At 33.8% G+C, this 20,692-nt stretch overlaps 1 protein-coding gene and 2 pseudogenes across 3 annotated transcripts in view; 1 reads left to right on the top strand and 2 right to left on the bottom strand.

The window, feature by feature from the left end:
• Positions 1 to 20,692, top strand: part of DPP10 (dipeptidyl peptidase like 10) — a 1,220,852-nt gene that overhangs the window by 531,669 nt on the left and 668,491 nt on the right. The window lies entirely within an intron of this gene.
• LOC112470805 lies at positions 4,924 to 5,042 on the bottom strand (annotated as a pseudogene).
• LOC112470728 lies at positions 18,357 to 18,474 on the bottom strand (annotated as a pseudogene).

Raw genomic sequence — 20,692 nt, 5'->3', positions numbered from 1 at the left:
CAGTCAAATCAGAGCTCAGAGGGAAATTTATAGCAAATACACATACATTTTTAAAAAATCAATTAATAATCTAAAATTCCATCTTAACAAATTAGAAAAAGAACAAACTCAACTCAGGGCAAGCAAAAGGAAGTAAACAATAAATAAGCAAGTAAAAATAAATGAAATAGAGATAAGGATAAACAATGATGAAATCAATTAAACCAGAAGTTGGTTCTTTATAAAGATCAACAAAATTGACAAATATTTAGCTAGATTGACCTAAACAGAGTCAGATTGCTAAAATCAGAAGTGAAAGTAGGAACATTACTACTGACCTTACAGAAATAAAAATGCTATAACGAAAGTATGCCAAAAATTTGGATAACCTAGATGAAATAGAATAAGACCTAAAAACTCATGAGCTATCAAATTTACTCAAAAAGAGATAGAAAATCTGAATAGACTTATACCAAATAAAGAGATTGAATTTATCAAGTTTTTTTCTTACATGCAGTTAATGCAAGTTTTATTTAAATGAAAATTCCATTCTTTTAGACTTTTACACTGAAATATGTAGCATATTATATTAGAGTTTCCCTATATCCATTTGTATTATATAGTAGAGTATATCTTTTCAACTAAATTATATACATTTTTTGTTCAATTAATTTACTGTTTGCAACTAGCTTAGTCACTTACAACTGATGGGCATATTAATAAATAGTTTGAATTAATTAATTAATGTTTTGGCTTATAAGAAATAAGCTAATTAATATATTATCACCATTATCACCGACAGCATTTTGTTCAATTCTTGCCTTCAGATTCAAATACAAAAAAGCATGGTTTCTTGTCATAGTTACTAGAATGGAACAGCTAATACATGCTAGGTTCATGGAGATCATTTAGTTGATGACCATACTGAAATTTGAGTTGACTTAATTTTCTGGTACATTACCTTATGCAAAGTAATATAATTTTCTGAAAACTTTACCTTATATAATATGATCAGTTATTATCTTTGTTTTCAGTACTAAACACTTTGTGGCTCCTCAGAGTCCTAGAATAATGTCAAAGAAGATGGAGAAGTGGTTCACTTTCTAGTTACTGAAAATTTCAAGCATTCATGTAGTTGACATAAATGAATGTCATATGTGATTCTTGCTTCCCAATGGCAATTTTTAAAAAGCATAAGTCTATTGAACTCAGCTCTAGCATCATTTCCATACATGGTGCTTTATTGCAAATGACACAGTGGACTGTCTCTTTAATAATATTCTTGGGAAAAAAATGTACGATTGAGTTAATTTTTGTAATTTCTTATAGCAACCTAAGTTAACTAAAATTTTAACTAAGCAACTAAAGTTAAAATTCACTTTCTTAATTTGGTTTTTGGTCTATGATAGTCCAGTGACTGATATATTGGTAATCTGTATAATACTATATACAATTTCTTTTCAAAATGTAAGTGTGGCTTCCACCTTTTACTGTATTTTATTTGTTCATGTATTATTATTTTATTTCAGCATTTCTTTTGAATTGCCCACTCCCCTTTATTTTTATGGTGCTTGAAATAAAACTATGCTATTGGTTTGTCTTGTCTGCCATTCTCATTGAGCTTGCTTTATTATTTATTTATTTTTTTTAGTGAGTCTCACTTGTACTAAAACAAAAAATTGACACAAACTACTAATGTCTTGACTACTCCAGACCCCTGCAAACTATGTGTTCCATTATTCTCTTAAATTTTCATACAGCGTGTCCTGGTTTTAATCTATTTTTTATAAGTTGTAGAGCTATGTAGAGCAATTCAACACAGGGAGTCATACAAATAAACTTATTCTAAAGCTAGCACTGAAAATTTTTTGTTGTTTTGAAACTTTCCATAAGTGATACTTATAACTGAATTCCAAATAACTTATCAATGTCATTCTTGGAAAAAGTGGCTCTCTTTGACAAAGTGTTTGGTAAAAGATAAACAGACTAAGAATCGCTTGCACAGGTAACTTTAAGAAACTTTTCAAACTTGTAATTATATTATTCTCTCGAGTTTATACTTTTTATACTAAACCTCAAAAATAAAATAGGTATTTGATAAGCAAACTATCTGGAAATTTATTTTCAGCCAGTTGTCCAGAAGTGATTTGAAGATGACTTTACAATTGCCAATAGAACAGGCATAATTTGTCTGACACCCACTTCTAGAATGAAGAACTGAAAGAATCTTGTTGCATCCAAACCACTGTAAGGGATAATTTGCTCATAATTTAATTTTTTAATATTCTATCATTTTTATTTATAAATATTTGCTATTATTTGACCTTTCCTGTCACATAAAAATATATGGTTTTGTTGATATGATATTAAAAATATGTCATATTAGACTTACTCTTTTAAAAATTAATCCTCCATGCATCATTTAAAACATATAGAATTTACAAAGAATACAATGAATAGCCATATCTACTGCCCAGCTTAATAAATAAAATATTGCCAGAGTCAAATCTCCTTTGTTTCTTGCTTCCCAAACATTTTCCCCAGAGAAAAACATTATTCTGTATATAACTCTCTTGAATTTCCTTATATGTTTATTGCATATGTATAGATCTGTAAATAACAACCTGCAGTTCGAGGGGGAAACATATAGGTATAATTTACAGAACAGAGGTGTAAGGTACGACACTGTAGTGTGAAGAATGAGCAGACTAGCCTCAAGGTGCCACTGTTATGTACTGTTATGTCTAGACTCTGAAAAGCTTGGGTCATGGAAGAGCACCATGAATTTCAGGCCTTACATTTCTAAGAACGATGTCAAAGGCAAACTCAAGGCTGCACATCTTCTCTCACTCAATGGCCCAAAATGGAGGAAAAGAAGATAAGCACCAAGACTGAAGAGGGTGAATGGGAGGAAGAGGAGGAACAGAGGTAGCCAAAATGGGATATCAACTCATAGCCACACCTACCTTTAAAATGACCTTGGTCACTGAAGTGGTCTTCCTCCCTTTTGCCTGCAACAAATGCTTAAAACAATTTATAACCAAGAGGAGGGGATGTGTTTTCATTTCTTTCCTTACCAATATGGCATTGTGTCCACAAATGACAGCAGACTGATAATAGAAATCACTTTTCTCACAAGTTTTCTCAACTTAGGTTTAAAAGAGAAGAACAACTTCCTAGAAAACAAGAATGACAACAACCTGTATCTTCTTCAATTTCATTTTTAAGCAAAGCTGGAACCTAGAAAAAGTTTTATAACTGAAGCTGCTAGTTCTGCTCAAGTCTTTCTTGAATCCCTAAGACAGGAGCTAAAAGAAAGTATACCAAGACACCCCTATGCCAGGAAGTCCTCCTGACCCCTTACCCATTCCACATGCCAAACTACTTGGACTGTTGCCTGAGATAGGAATAGCGTTTCAACTGCAAGTGTTTTTTCTTCTTGTATTCACAATACTTATGACAAAAAATTATTTAACGTTAAATAGTGAGGTAGAGGGATTATAAAAACAAAGCCTTACATTTAACTAAGGATTTGTAAGTTTCTTGCTTTTTCGCATTCAATATTTTAAGTGATTATCCCAGCAAATCTACAAAAGTAGCTTGATGTAAAAGACCTGTTTATGAGATGATGTAACTGAGATTCAGTGACTTGCTAAAAAGATGTGGAGGTGCTGTTTTTACTGGGTAAAATTATCTTTCTATGAGGTCCAAAAAAGGGATAGAAGATTTTTGTTGCTTTATTTTGTTTTTAGTAAACGTGAAGTGATGGCAAAGAACAAAATAGCTACTACACAAAAATGTGTTGAATTATTCAATTTATAATTTGAAAGAGCCTCTACTTTATGGCTAGTGATCTCATAGATCTATAGATAATGGGCAAAAATAAGAGTCACAGAATTTAAGAGTTGAACAGGGCTTTCGGGGTCATTCAGGGCAATGCCTCTTAATGGGTGATTTACCCAACGTATCTGAGAAAATGTGGGCTAGATCAGACATTCTAGCCTGTTTGGGGTTTAAGTTTGTATGGAAATATTTACTTGGACTCAATGCAAGCTTGCTTTCTCTTTGGTTTATTTACAAAGCAGAAAACTTGCAGTGTAAAAACTATACAGGGGGCTAAGAATGTTTGGGGCCTTAAAATTCTTGTGTGTTCAGACTGGGTCGATCCTCTTTTATCTGTATCTTCTAGAGGGCTTAGGATATTTCTTGTTTCAGTAAGGGCTTTCTATGAGCAGAATTGTCCTCGACCTAATGGAAGAAAATATCCAGACTCTGTAAGAACATCCCTCATAATAGGTAGTTGATAACACCATAGTGTTCGCCCTTCCAGGTGGGAAACTTAATTCTCAGCTTTTCTTCTATATCTTTCATGCTGAAATCATGGCTGGTCTTGAACCTTACAAAGGCAAAAAATGTAGTCCTCAAAGACCCCCCAGCCTCTTCAGCTCTTTTAGCAGCCTCTTCCTTTTGTGGAAACAAACAAACAAAAAACTCTCTCTTAAATTTCAAACTCTGTTTTATTTCTGTAGTTTGAAGCAGCACAGAGAAAGTCAATATTTTTTCTTCAAGACAACCCTTTAAGTATTTCAATGAGTTGCTTCTCCTATACAACTATTCCTAGACTTGGTTTTTTTTTTTTTTAGTAGAGGCAACCCTTGGTTGACCTCACAGATTGCAAGAACCTTGTCAGCTTACAATCTCTTAGTTTTATTTTTTTTATTTTTTAAATTTTTCACACCTACAGCACCTGGTCTTCCTAGGTGGTCTCCCATCCCAGTACTAACCAGGCTGGACCCTGCTTAGCTTCCGAGATCAGACAGGCAGCCTTGGTCTTAATCTTTGTTTTTCTAGCCCCTAAATTCTGATACATCTTCTCCCATAAGACAAACTCTTTTGCTTTTGTATGCTCACCAGAACATTTTCAACGTGTCACTTAAAAAAAAATGTTTACAGCACCTGGTATTCCTAGGTAGTCACCCATCCAAGTACTAATCAGGCCCAACGCTGCTTAGCTTCTGAGATCAGACGAGATCCAGCACATTCAGGCTGGCACAGCTGTGGGCTTACTTCTAGTTTTAAATGTAAATCTCCTAGCAGACACCAGCTGAGCCCATCATTCATCAAGTATATCATATCTCTACCAAGGATTCATTCACATCTATATTGGAAATCTTATGCTGTCAGTCATTCCACTGATTACTTCATTTAACACTGGTAATAAAGGAATTAAGGAAGGAAGGAAGGAGGAAGGAAGAAAGGATGGAAGAAAGGAAGGATGGAAGGAAGGAAGGGAAGGGGGAAGAGAGAGGAAAAAAAGAGAGGGAGGAAGGAAGAGAGGAGGGAGGGGAAATAAAGGAAAAGGAGAAAAAAAATAAGAAAATGAGTCTATTTTGGTATGGTCTTAATAAGTCATGCATGTTTTAAAGCGTTCCTTTCTTTTGTCTTTTAAGTTCTCATGAACTATTTGATAAATATTGCAGTAGATATTTGTGGTTTGCTTACATAATATCCATTCTCTTTTTTCTAATAAAAATACACTAATTTTCAACGAATCCAAGCCCCCTCACTTCCAGGGAAAGCAGTTTGGGAGAGCTCTGTCTAATGTGAACTTCAGTGGAACACATGATATTCTGGTCTGACCAGTGAAAACACATTATTCTTCCATCCACGATGACTGGTTCAGAGACGGGCATCTGATCCATTCAGAGCCGATCAGAACTAACCTCAGAACTTTTATTGGAAAAGCCAGGAAATAAACTCTAGTTCAACAAGATTTGGAAGAAGGCAGTGAAAAGGCAGATGTGGGAGAAAAAAACAAAGCTCAGGCAATAAAAGGAGCCAAGAGATGGAAAGAGCTTCCTGATAACCTAGAAATACAAGGAGCACACCATGTCAGAAGTCATTTGTGAAGTTTTCAGTTACCGACAGTTTTTGTTTAAGCCACTTTGATCTCTATTTCTTTTATTTTCATCAGAAATAGAGGCATGAAAAGTAATATTTATTTTCTCAAAGTAAAAATCAAATTTCACTAGTTTCTAAATTCAATTACTTCCAATTTAAAACATGAAGATGATGTGCGCACATCTTTAGCACTATTTATTTTTTCAAACCTTACCTGTATTGCAATGCATTAATTGTGTAATTGTTTAACCACTCTCTCCCCCACTATTATAAGTTATATGAGAGGGAGAAGTATTATTTGCTTTGTTGACCTTATGTATCTAGCACAGTGCCAGGCATTCAGTTAACACACCAAGAATATTGAGATGATAGATAGAGATAGACAGATGATAGATAGACAGATAGAGACAGATAAATGATGGTAGATAGATAGATAGATGGATAGATAGATAGACAGACAGACAGACAGACAGACAGACAGACAGACAGACAGACGGACAGACATATATAGAGAAAAAGAAACAAAATTAAGTGAACTTTCTGTCAACAATCCCATTCTGTACAATTCTTTAGAGTACTGTAGCAAACGCTTTGGGAACTCACAACATCATATTATTCTAACAGGTTTCATCATCTGATCACATGCTCTTCTGAAATCTTTTTTCTACCTTCTGACTTCATTCTGGATTGTTAAGTGTCCTGTCTAAGGAATGTTCATGTTATTCTAATAAGCTAAGCTCAGAGAGATGTTCCTCAAACATTTCAAGCTTAGAAAATATTCCTGGTAATGTATGGAGATGCTCATCCTGCTTGGAAGAACAGATACAGTATATTCACAGCCGTATATTTCCTCGTCTCTTAGTGGTCCACGCTTCCTGCTGCATCTTGAGATAAATAAGAAAATCTTTGTGATGCCTTACTTCCTTTTAAACAATTAACCAAGATCTTTTTTATTTCTTTGGAGACTCTTTTAAAACTCTTAAAATTTGATTTGCATTCTCCCCAGCCATTACAGCTATAAGGCTCTGAATTACCACAATTAACAATATTGTTAAATGCCAGAAATCATTATTCGAATAATAGAAGAGCAAATAATAGAAGAGCAAACACAGAACTTTCCCTCCTACTTAGATACTTATGTAACAAGCTCCTAACCTCCACAGGAGCTTCTGGGAAAACTTTTATGTTTTGCCTATTTGTTATTAAAAATTCATAGATAAATGCAGATGAAAATGACTCATTTACTTATTTTCAGTTATGCCAAAGGTAGTCAAATGGTTTTTGAAGCTGATAGCTTCCAGTTGTTCCTTGCAATGGAAAAGTGCTCCCAATTTATGGAGGGGGAAGCATTCTGGTGGTATCCAATAATGTAATTTAAGCAACAATTTCCATACAAATAACACATTGATTATCCTCTATGTAAAAGCTCAGCCATTTGCGATTTGTAAATATAGACTTACATTAAGTTCAAAGTTAAGAATTTAAAAATGCATGCTAATTAAATAAAATGTGCAGCATCTATAATTAGGCAAAATAATAATAGTGAGGATAATGATAGCAATGATAATAGCTAGATAGCACTTATAAAATTGGTTTTACTTTTACAAGTGTGCCAGGCACTCTTATAAGTGCTTTATACAAATTAATCCATTGAATCCTCCCAAATACCATTTGAAGCAGGTGAATGATTATTCTGGTTGAGAACTGAAAAATAATACAGAGATTAGGAGGTAAACAGCAAATGCCAAGTGTCTGAGATGAGAAGGAATACAGCATGTAGGAGGACCCAAAAGAAGGTCAGATGTCGATTATTACATCTTTCACATAATAATAGTTCATAATTTCAGTTTTCATTTTCTTCCTAATACAAGCAAAAAAGATTTCTTATTGACTGTTTTTGGCTCTTTCCTTTTAATTTACTTTTTAAGTACTTTGTTAAGAGAATGTGGCCTTCTGTTAGATCATTTGTTCTAATTTTAATTGAGATCCATTACATGAAAATTTTAAATATTTTATGAGTGAAAAAATATACTATTGTCTTAAGAATTTTTCTCTCCATATTTGTTATAAATAGAATATATACATATTTGTATAACTATTAAATCAAATTATTAGTTGTTTGAATTTTACTATTTATTTTTATTTTGAACCTAATGTCATCACCAAATACATTTGGAATGAAGTATCTTTAAGGCTTTAATAATTCAGGATTAATAAATTTCTCCTTGTGTTTATATCAGCTTAGTTTCATATAGTTCAATACAATATTTTAGACATATAAGGTTTCATGATTTACTTTTACCAATACGAAATACTTTTAGCTTGTCCCATTTATTTATTTTCTGCTATTATAACTGGTTTCATAGTGCTGGTGCAATGCTTTTGGGGGGGGGTAAAATTTGCTGCATATACTTTTTTCATTATTTTATTATCACACTTGTATGTTATTGTATTTTTAACTCTCTCACTGTCATACAATGTATAGGTAGATATGAGTTAACTGTTAATTTGGTTTTGTTCATCTCTTTCTTTTTTTATTTTGCCTGATATTAAGGCCTTTGTTTTATAATAAGGAAATATAACTTATTTCTCTCTGTTTATTTATTAAATACTAATTTAAGTTAGCATTTCTTAGAATGGGGTCCACACAAAGGAGAGTCAGAGGCAAAGGCTTATGTTCTGCTCCATTAGATAGTGTGGCCCCAGGAAGAAGCAGTGAGGTCACGGGGAGAGAGGGAGGAAGAACCAATGGAGAATGTGTGCTGAGCTGCCTGCCACAAAGTAAAACCGATGCTTAACCTTCAGAGTTGCTCTCCCAGAAGTGCTATGACTCAGAATAGTCTGCCAAGGGAAAGGAGTGAGAATTTATCCACCTACTCCTGTTGCCCACTACTCAAAATTCTAGATAATAATGGCATTAACCCTCCTGCCCTACCCTATATTCTAGCTGGACTTTAGTTGCACACTGAACAAAGATCTTTAGCTTTCTGTACTTACATATGAAACACAAAATGCTGGCAACAGGCATGATGAGGCATGATGAGGCACAAGGCAAGGGCATTGAGGTGACATGCTGGACATCACTCCTATAGAAGTTGGTCAGAGTCTACTGAGAGCTAGTCATCACGGTGGTAGCTTAGAGAACAGGTAAATGAATATTGCATATGACGTTTTTAATATGGTCTTCTTCCTGACATCTGATTGAATGTCTTTTATTTTATTTTACTGCAATTAATCGTTTTCCCCCCATTTTTTCTAGTTTTAAGCATTCTGCATCATATGCCTAATAGTTACTCACAAATGTGTAATATATGTGTTTATACTATATTTTTTAAGGATAATTTAAATCACCATCTTTTTAGAAAATGACCATAACATATTTTCACTGTTCTTGTACTCTATTATGCTCCATTCCTACCAGTCACCCCATGTTGATGTTCTTGGGGTTTAATTTAGTACTGATAAAATTTTACTTCAATTGAAAATTGAAAGTTTAAAGCAAATACATTTTAATGGCAGCTACTTGGTATAAATTGGGAAGGGATAAGGAAGTGGCCTATCTGCTCCAATAGTTATCCTCATAAATGACCAGGTGGCCTCTTCCGTGCTTAGTACCCATTAACTCTGATCATGAAGGTCTCCGAGACTGTTATAAAGTTAGCAGAGGATCTTGTGATACAAGAGTTTGGTGCTCTGATTTCTTATGTTTGTTTTATTATATTCATAGTTATTTTTAATTTTTTTTTTCTAAGTTTAAGGGATTCCTCAAATTTTCTGGTTCTCTGATGGCAGTTTTCAGTTTTCTGGTGCTCATTCTGAAGGGCGTGTGTGTGTGTGTGTGTGTATGTTTTCAGAGGTATGTAGCCTCTCTCTCTCTCTTCTTCTTCCTTTTTTTCTCCCCCATCCTACTTTGTTCTCTAGCATTTTCTCATTTTATGAGATTTTGAAAAGTAGGAGAGTAGAATTGTGTACTCAGCCTGCCCTTTTGGTCTAATCCCAAGTACACTTTCTCATTAAGTATATATATTTGTTACTCTTAATTTTCACTAAAATATATTTACCAAAAGGAAAACTAGATTAATTGAGTTAGTGTATCTGTATTTGTTTAATAAATAATCTTTTAAATCTTAAATTATGTTAACCTTAGCATTTGCATAGATATTGCCTGCCATCTTGCAGTTGACTCAGTTTCTGAATCAGTAACACTTAAAGTGATACATTAATAAACAGCAAAGTATTGACAAGTTCCATGTTATAGCCTAAGAGAAACATTAAATATGCAAACATTATAAGATATAAACTGTTTGCATTAGTCTTATCTAGTGAAGACATCACATGTAAGTATAAAAAAATTTAAATATGTGTGTCTTGTTTTTTGTGGATTGTGTTACAGATTATATGCTGTTAGGCTGAATGCCAGCTGCAATTTTTGTCACACGCTTGGCTGCATGTGTGCATATTTTATACATGCATAAACACATATCTGTATCTCTATATTTATACATTATTTCATTACTAGGGGTAATTCGAGGATATTCAAAATATGAGAAAAATACAAAGATAAAAAGAGCTAATGTATTTATTTTCATACTCTAAATATAGAATTGGACCATGGGATTTAATGGGGTCTTAGGGTTCATCGGTGGCACAATTTTTTAAAAATTATAATGTCTCTCAAATTTTGAAAATTAAAACTTACCTTCAATTTAAAGCAAATGGTAACAACGTAATGTTAGAATAGCATATGGCACTCACCAAATTGATTCTAAATGGCCACCTGTTCCTAATAACTATCATTTCCTCAACAGATAATTATTGGGTACCTGCTGCTCAGCACTGCTTTAGACATTAAAAAGTATGAAGATAAAAAAAGAACAAAATAAAAATCCAAATGATTCTTCTTGCATTTCTGAAAAATTTTAGCAAGTAATAGTACTACTGTTATTTTGTTAAACAGTGGGTATCATGAGCCAAATAAAATAAAAAAATACCAAAGTAATTAATAGAAGTCTAAAATGAGGTTTCCTATCAGGTCCAGGAATCTTAGGGATCTGTGAACATCACAATGGCTATCCTCCAGACTGTTTAGCTATTTCTTTACAGAAATCATAGTTTTCTTCAATAAGATTGAGACTAAGGGATCACTACTTTTTGCTTTTGTTGGAAACGTATTACTGTCTATTACTCGGTTTAGCATAGTGATGAGGTATACAGGCTTTGACATTAGACAAATCCAAATTTCACATCTGTTCTCTGAAATTACATGCTGGTAAATTTAGGCAAATTATTTAACCTCTTTGAGAAGCTTATCGTTTTTCTCATTTGGTAAATTAGCATAATAATCAGAGCAATCTAAGGTTATTTTGAGAAATATATGTACATATACACAGACATATATATTATCTATAACAGTATATATTATGTTATTTTATGCTGAAATATATATATATATGTACAAATTAACCACACTTACCTATAAGTGTTCAATATGGTGTTGTTAACAAATCTATTGTGTTTGTTTATATAGTGTTCAAATTTAAATAAAATAGATTTGAGCTTAATACCCTGGTAGGTAGATTTATATCATAGTAATCTATTAGGTTAATATGTAGATGCTCTAAGACAAACAAACACAATGAAACTCCACAGGCTCATAAAAGTATAATGAAAAATACATTATGTGGTGATAAGATATAATACTTTATGCAAATGTGGCATTACATACCTCTTTGTTTTGGGGAATATGCTTGTCAGCCATGCAAACACTAGTCATTTCTTAACAGCCTCTAGCCCTTAAACAGCACACAGAAGCAAGTTCTATATTTCACTCATTTAATACATTATAGTATCATAATTTTTTAGATAAAACTAAAAACAACTAGCTGACACTAACACTACCATCTTTGATCAATGTTCAGAACAAATATATAGCAGAGAATTATTAAACAGTACCTCAAGCAGTCTTTCCAGAGGGCAATAGATTATTTATAGTACCATGTCAAATCACATAACCTTATTCAGATATGATAAATTACAATAAAAAAGCATGCTAATGTTTTTGTCCCTGAATTCTAATAATGAGTGTAAAACAGTGTTAACTATAATCGATCAGACACATTTATTAGCATGCTAATTCACTGATTATCACAGTATTAGCTATCAAACAGGTAACAGTAATGATCATAAAAATATGTAGACATTATTTACAGTATATGGGTTTATTGATTCTAAAAATAAAAAGTATAAAGATAAGTATGGAAATACTAATTTGATAATTAAATGTTTTAAATTCATAGGTGCTGAAACTTGCTGGCTGATTGTCTTTGCCTCCTTGAATTTTAAATAAAAAGACCATTAAATAACTTAGAATTTTCTCAAATTCATTTACCAATGCACTTATCCTTCACATAATAAAAATGTGTATTTGGCTTCAGGCATCAAATTTCCCAGATAATCAAAAACAAATCTTCCAAATCAATGCCAATAATTTTCTAAGTATTTTAAAAATTAATATTTATAAAGGACAAAAGGTTGTTTTCCTAACTTTGCAATTAAAAGACTATTTTCTCTTCATAAATAGAAATTAATGAATTAATGTTTATGCAGTTGTCTGCTTGCCAATTAAACACTTATCATAGAATTCATGTGTCCTTGCTCTTCAAGGAGTCAGCAACAGAGAATGCTTTCTTTATTCTCTGTTTACGTAAACTTTCTTCCACCTACTTTTTCCTCCTTCTTCATCCTCAACTATGTTTTCCTGTTCTCTTTGTTCCATATTGCTCCTCCACTTTCCACAACTGCCATGAGAAACAGTGATGGCTTCCTTTAAAGCACCTTGAAGAGCAGCAGGTGAGGAGATGGCAGAGGCAGAGGAGGGAAGCAATGCTCATAAGGCCTGATCACCTTAGTTTAAATATTTAGAAGCTGAGAGGATGAGAAGGAGGGAGTTTCCTGGCCCATAAATGTAAGGATTCAAAAAATTTTTTCTTAGGTTTTTCTTAGATGAACAGAAAATTACATGTTAAAATTGCTCAATGTCATTGGTAGTGTTACTGAAGCAAGGCCAGAGAGCGAAGAGCTAGAAAGAATAAGGGCTGCAAGGAGGAATTGTCCAGGTGTACACATGAGAGAAGTTAAGTCCAAAGTTGAGATGATGAAAGTGGATCTGGAAAAGACAGGAAAGATAGCAGGAATATAAAGAGACACCATAAAATTCAGCAATAAGTGGGAGAATACAGAGATGAGTCACAGATTGGAAATGGAATAAATGCACATTTACTCATTTTTTGCCAGCTGTTATTTTTTTTTAGGCACATATATCACCTGATTGTTATTCGAATGAGAGCCCTCCTGAAAAGGATGACAATCAGACCAAGCCAAGCAGACAAGTAACATCGCTATAGAGAACAGTCCTAGAAACAGGTTTCACGATTTAGCAGGGTTATGTCTTTTTTCTTAAAAGAAACAATCTTGGCTTATATTTTATTCATAGAAGCCACTTTTTATTGCCTTGAGTGATTTTGGCTGCGTGTGGATGTGCGTATACTAGCTTTAAATTCACCTGTGCCCTTGAAACAACAGCCTGTAATACATTCAACATTGTTACACTGACTGCTGCTCTCCTGCCTTTTTCGTGAGCCTATTGTGAAATCTCTTCTTTTCAGAAAATTGTGTTTGCGTGCTATTATTGAATTAACACTTTGCTAAAATGTGTATGCACGTACACATATCTAGGAAAGAATGTGTAGACAACGTAAGAACAGCAAAAAGGCATACTTTCTATGAATAGCACTTAAAAGCGTCTAAGACTTCCTATTTTTCCTAGTTGTAGGGGGAGGAGAACACAAGGATATATTAATCGTAAGTGGCCATGATACATATTAAGTAGGAAGTAAGAGTATATATTTTATTTCAGATAGAAATAGTAAGCATAATATTCCTAATTCTGCCTCCCAAAGAATAATTGTTTTCTATCTAAAATTTAATGTTCTTTTGTACACTAAATTTAAAGACATAATAACATTCTTATAGAGTATTTGCGTTCTGCTTCCCAAAATTATCAACATATTGGAATCCTCTGGAGACCTTTAAAAATACTAAAACCTGAATTCCACTATGAGAAATTTTGATTTTTAAAATTCTCCCTGGTTAATCTCATGCGTATCCAAGGTAGAGAATCACTCTCTTAGGGCCTGTTTGTAGCTGGAGGAAAAAAAAATCTCTTCTCCAAACCTTCCTACCAAAAAAATAGGATGTTGGAGGAAAGAACAGCAGGGATTTTACTACCAGACATTTCAATTGGAGTATCACATCTGCCATTTACCTGCTGAGATGTTGTGAGAAATGATGGAATGCCTCGCAAAATCAGTTTCCTCATCTATAAAGAAGAGGTGATTAAAAAATAGATTCACCAACCCAGAGGTTGTTCCAATTAAATGAAAGATAATGTGTGGGAATTAACGCACAGGCAAATGCAGTGGGTAATTTCCTTATTTTTTCCAATGAGGTGTAAACTTTCACATCGTCTAGTGCTCCTTTAGTGTAAAATAGGAAAGTTAAGTGAAAGTGATCAAAAGCAGGTCAGCCCATTTACTACTTTGGCAATATCTATGTGAAGAATAGGGAGAAGTTTGGTGCTTTTAAGTTTTAAGAGAAGAAAATAGTGGTTTTAAACAACACAAAGTAAAACATTTTTGTCTTAATTAGTGATATTCGACTTAAAATAGTTACCTAGGAGAGCTATGATATTATTTTCAAAATGCTATTGCTGCTGCTGCTGCTGCTGCTGCTGCTGCTGCTGCTGCTGCTGAAGAAAAGAATTACAATTCTCGTGTGAAATTTTTTTTTGAGAATTTAGGCACTAAGGCAGGATGATGATACGACGCAATTGCAGGGCAGTAGAGATATGACCCTGAGAAAAACAAGCACATTTCTTGACTCCACAGAGTTTACCTTTTAGAATAAGACAGATTTTGATCAAGTACTCTATAGATATCTAGGACAAATAAAAATGGGAGGGAAGCAAATACAGATAACAGAAAGCCATTTACCAGGTAATGGAAGTTGTCCACATGAGACAGATGTCAGTCCTCTAGGCTAGTACCCTGAGTGAGTGGTAGGGAACAGTAGATTTGCAAGAACTATTTGGGGGAGAGAACCAAGATTTGTCTGTAGAGAGGATTTATATATGTATTATTTTAGATGTAAAGTCAACAGAGTTTGAAAGAGAAGCTTGTATGTGATACCTATATATTTGACTTGAGCAGCCAGAAGAACAATGCTACTATTCGATATAATCATGTGTGCTAAATTAATCTCTTATTTGGGGTGGAAGATCATGTTTTGAACATGTTGAGCTTGAGATTCCTTTGGATTACTCAAGATGAGATGTCAGGTAAACAGTTGGAGAGATGCCTCAGTCTTGCAGAGGAGAGCTGTGGGAAGTAGGTATGAGTCATCGACTATGGAAGGTAAGGTGGCAGATGAAACCATGAGTGTGGGAGATCATATTCAGAGAAAACACACAGTGAGAAGGGCATGCAACTTTTTATTAAGGTCTTCCAGTGATAACACTACTGCCAGTCAGTCATGCTGGTGCTTTACATAAAATAGCATAATCTAAACGACAGGTCCTTTTTCTTAAAAGTTGTTTAGAAGTGAAAGCGAAGTTGCTCTTCAAGAAATGTCTCTGGCATATACTTGGAAGTCTTGCAAGGAAAGCCTAAATTTCCAAATGACCCTTCAGTCCAGTTATTGTGTAGAATGAGCCCAGACTGAGAGGAAGAAATCCCAGATTGAAAACTTTGAAGATTGTTTTGCAATTTCAGATTAGAATACAGTCTAAACCTGAGATTGTTTTTAGTCCCTAAAGAAATAGTTACCCACAGAGGTTTTGCCAAAACAATCTCTTTTAAAAAATATTTTTTGCATTTGTCAACTGTAATATGTAATCTAAAATTTAATTAGGGATTCTAAATCTTTCTGAATCTCTAATTATCTTAGTGGTTTCAAAGACATTTAAGGCTTACTAGTTCTGTCCATTTTACTTCAGAGTAAAGAGAGATGAAGGATTTTTGTTATGTTAAGCAACTCATCTACTCCATAATGCAGAAAACATCTGCCTTTTAGTTAAAATTCTATCTCTATTTACCTTAGAAAGAGTGGTTGAATTCTCATATTCAGGGACTGTGAGTCAATTTGAAGTTCTAACAAGTAAATTTAGTACCATTTATTAAATTTAATCTTACCTTTTAGGGTCAAGTTTGCTTTGGTCATTTGGATTCCAATAGAGTGCAGGAAGCAATTAAAGAGGATGCTGTTGTATGAATTATGCACCAAACTCAGAATTTAAAAACCTAGATTTTTATTCTCCCCATTCAGCCCACAGTATGTGTTTGTAAACTGAACTTTGAGGCAACAGAAATTTCTTAACTTCCTTAACTCCATGTCTTCCTTATAAAGATTTAGTTTATTTTGTTGATTCTGTTATTATTAGAGTTTAAATTTTATTGTGAAATATTTTAGACAGTCAAGTTAGAATAAAGTGTTATAAAAAGTATTAAAATGAACATCAGGTTTCATTAAATTAAGGAAATATCTGTTTCAAATTTTTTAAAAGAAATTAAACGTTACAAAAACAGTCGAGTTCCCTTTTCTACTCTTCCCCTATATCATTTCATTCCCAGTCTTCTCCAGTATAAAGTCTGTTAGGAATTTGATGCACATTAAATAAAAGATGTTATTTTTTAATGACTGAAGGTCTCCATATCTTTACCTGTCGGTGATTGTAGAGGGAGGGGTTCAGAGAGTATGCTGAATATTTCTTTCGGCATTGGGCCTGTTTATGTTAAAACAATATAGGACCCTGCAGTGTGGTGTCCTGCAGAAACATGCTAAGCCTCTTGCCCTGAAGAACAATTAAAGTTACCAAGATTTGGCTGCACCACTTACTCACTCTAACATCTCACCAATTAGTTATCTATTACTTCAGGACTTTCTTCCTTCCTAACCAATCTGGTAAACTAATTAACCAGTACTAACAGTGGCTTAGTATCATATCCATCCTGGAAAATATTTTCCCTAGAAAGAAATTTTCATTCAGTTTCTTTGTTAGTTACCCAAAATATTATTCTATAAGCACCAAACTAAGTTTCTTAAATGTAGGGAGAAAATAGAAATAATTTTAAAGTCTTTTTTATTTTAATTCACTTAGGTACCTTTAAGAAATTCCTCTACCATCATTCACCTATAAAGACCTGAGACAATCACATTCACCATTTACATTCGAAGACACAGCACACTAATGGAATTAAGGCTAATGCGTAGGTAACAGTCTGTTTTTAATACCCGTTAGATATTGTTAAATTATAATGAAACATTTAAGAAAATATATGTGACATTTGAATGAACACTAAATGATTTCATTTCACACTAATCAATATGAAATTAACTCCATATTACATAAAAATGTTAAACATTACTGAAATAAGCAATAAAAGAAAATTATTCTATAATTTCACAAACATACCATGGTTGGAAATTTGTTATTAAAAAATGACAAATGTTGTAAAACATTTGTTTTAAAGTCATTTATTTTAAAAATAATTAAAGGAAAATAACATCATGCCAGTAGTTTCATTATGTGTTTTAAATCAATGAAGAAATGAAACACACTAAAATGTAGGCAAGAATGAACAAATTTCTATTTGTATAATGCAATGCTTACTAAAGGTTATTTAAGTAGTATACTTCAAAATTAAACAACATATAGAGTCTATAAATGCAAACTTTTAGAATTATGTTTCAAAATCAAAAATTTAAGTAATTAACTGAAGGAATTGCTAACGTAGGAAGTCTTGAATTTACATATGTGATTGATCAACTGATACGATGATTTAAATTGTTTCAAATTATGGGCTTGAAAAAGTTTTTTTGTTTTTATATCCATTCTCATTATTTCCAAACATTCATTTGAATTAAAGACATATTTAAATATTACAGATAATTTAAATAGCTCAAGTGATTTGTTAAATTGCTAAAAGTAACACCATTATTATTATACAATAATATTTTGATTAGTATGACCTCTTTATAATCATACTCAATAGATATTTATGGGTTATTTGATTAATGGGTGATTTTTCTTTAGATTAATTCTATGATAAACTTAAGGTTATCCAGTTTGAGTGGGTTTTTGTGCTGTTATTCTTGTTTTTGCTTCATCCAGTAATTCATTAAAGTACACACACTTAATTGAGCGCCCACTCTATAGTGTGCTGGGACACAGAAGAGAGCCTCAAGGAAATCACAGCTTAATGTGGAAGACAGACAGACAAAGACGTACTGTGTGGCCCGCTGTGCTTGGAGACGTTAGCAGAGCAGGAGAAGCCCAGAGGAAGTCTGTGCACTGAATGTGGGGCATAATCAGCTTCTGGAAGAAGCATTACCGGGATTGAGTCTTTTTTTTTTTTTTTTAATACCTACGGCACCTGGTATTCCTAGATGGTCTCCCCTCCAAGTACTAATCAGGCCCTACCTTGCTTAGCTTCCAAGATCAGACAAGATCGGCACATTCAGAGTGGCATGGCCATAGACGGGTTGAGTCTTAAAAGACTAATACTTATCACCTCGACAAAGGGGGATGAAGAGAGAAGTAAAAACGTCCCATATAACTACATAGCAGCAGCTCAACTTAAGTAATGAAATGAGCTTGGATAGAGTGGGAGAGAAGTGGCTAGAGAGAAACAGTAAACATCAGACACAAGGGCCCTCATGTCACTGTGAGGAATTGGAACTTGATGCTCAGACAGAGAAGTCCACAACAATATGTAAACAAGAAAATGACATTGTCAGGTTTGTGTTTCAGAGAGCTCATTCTACTTGCCTCATTGTTGTTGAATATTTCCTACAATTTAGATGAGTTAGGTGGACACAAAGGAAGCTTTCTAATGATCTCCCCAGGCTTTACCTGTGACAGTAAAGGAGTCAGAGGCCACACCAAGCTTATGGGCACTGGCCCTATAGTATATGGCAAACTACAATAAAAGAAAGGATGCAAACTTGTTTAGTCCTTTGTTTCTTCTTCCTAAGCATGGAGGCAACCAAAAGAGCTCAGAAATAGAGCTGGAAGTTCATTAAAGTTAGAGGTCTACGAACTATGGCCTGCAGGCCACATCCAGCCCACTGTCTGTTTTCAGAAAGAGTTTTATTGGACCCCAGTCATGTTCTCATTCTTTTACATATTGTCTGTGGTTATTTTTGCACTACGACAGCACAAAACTCACAAAAGAGATCATATGACATACAAAGTCTAATATATTCACACTCTGGGCCCGTGTAGAAAATGGTTGCCAACCCCTGACTCACTTGTTCTCATATATGTATTTTTTCCACCTGTTTCTACTTTCTTTTCTCTTTATTTCTTCTTATGCCTCAGTCATACCTGAAATAATTTTCCTTCTGCCTGAAGTACAACTTTTAGATTTTCTTTAGTGAAAGTCTGCCATAATGACCCCTCTCACCTTTGTCTGACTAAAACATGCCTTTTTTTCACCAATATCCTTGAAATGTTTTCTGGGTTGTAATTATTTTCTTTTACACATGAAGGAGATTATTCCTCTCTCATCTGTCTTACTTTGTTGCTTTTAGGACATCAACTGTCAGCCAGTCTCTTGCTCCTTGGAAGGTAATCTTTCCTTTTTGGTTTGCCTCTGGCGTCTCCTAAGATTTTTCTCTTGTTTTTTTGTTGTTGTTGTTGTTGTTGTTGTTCCCCCTTGCAGTTTCAATGTAATGCATTTCATTGCAGATTTCTTTTGAATTATCCTGCATGAAATTTGGTAGTGCAAAATTGGGCTTCTTGAATCTGCAAATTACTGTCTTGCAGATCTAGAAAATTCTCTTAAGGTATATCGCCTTTCCTAGTCTCTCTTCTTTCCATTCAGAGCTCTGATTACATATCCCAGACCTTGTTATGGTGTCATGGTTATTAGTCTCTCTCCGGTATAGTCTTCTTTTGGTCTTTCTGAATGGAACTCTAGATAATTCTTTTTAATGTATTTTCAGATAGATCAAGTCTGTCTTTAGCTCTCCTTAGTTTGTTGTTAAGCTCATTCACAGAAATTTAAATTTTTATTATGTATTTTTTCCAGAAGTTTTTTTTTTTTTTTTTCAAACCTGCTATATCACTTCTTGTAGTTTCCAGTCTCCAGTCTATCGTTAAGTTGGACCTTCATTTATTTAAACATTTTCAGCATAGTCATTTTGTGGTCAGTGTTTAACTATTTCAACATATGGTATCTTTGTCTTATGCTGTGGTTCTGGTTTCTAGTTCTGCCTTTTCTGCTTATCTTCGCAGAGTCTATCATATATGTACCTAGTTATCATTTTTGATGTGAGGACATTCTATTTGAAAAACTGTTTTAGGACCGATCCGCAAAACAATTTTTGAAAGGAAAAGTCCATTGCTGCATCAGGCTTGAGATTTGATACAAATAATTTACTACATGACTATAATTCTACCCAGGCACTGCCATTTGCTGTTCGCCCTCAGCCTGAGGGTAAACTCTTTAGGGTCTCAACTTATCAAGAAGGAGCCCTATTAGACTTTCCAGTTTAGTTGAATTCTGGACTTTGATTCTGGTTCCGCTCTCAGAAGGCCCCTGCCAGAAAGTCAGATACCTTCAGGGTGGAATCAATTTCTGCACTGGCATAAATCTTTGGGTTTTTGTTGCTCCTCCTTTTTTAGCCTATTAGTTCCTTACTGTCTTATTGTCTATGAGATGCTCTGAAGAAGTTCTTTTGTAATATTTTATCC

The sequence above is a fragment of the Pteropus alecto genome, unplaced genomic scaffold (assembly GCF_000325575.1).
Source record: "Pteropus alecto unplaced genomic scaffold, ASM32557v1 scaffold3, whole genome shotgun sequence".
In the NCBI taxonomy this organism is placed as follows: domain Eukaryota; kingdom Metazoa; phylum Chordata; class Mammalia; order Chiroptera; family Pteropodidae; genus Pteropus; species Pteropus alecto.
This window is presented reverse-complemented; position numbering and strand designations above follow the sequence as displayed.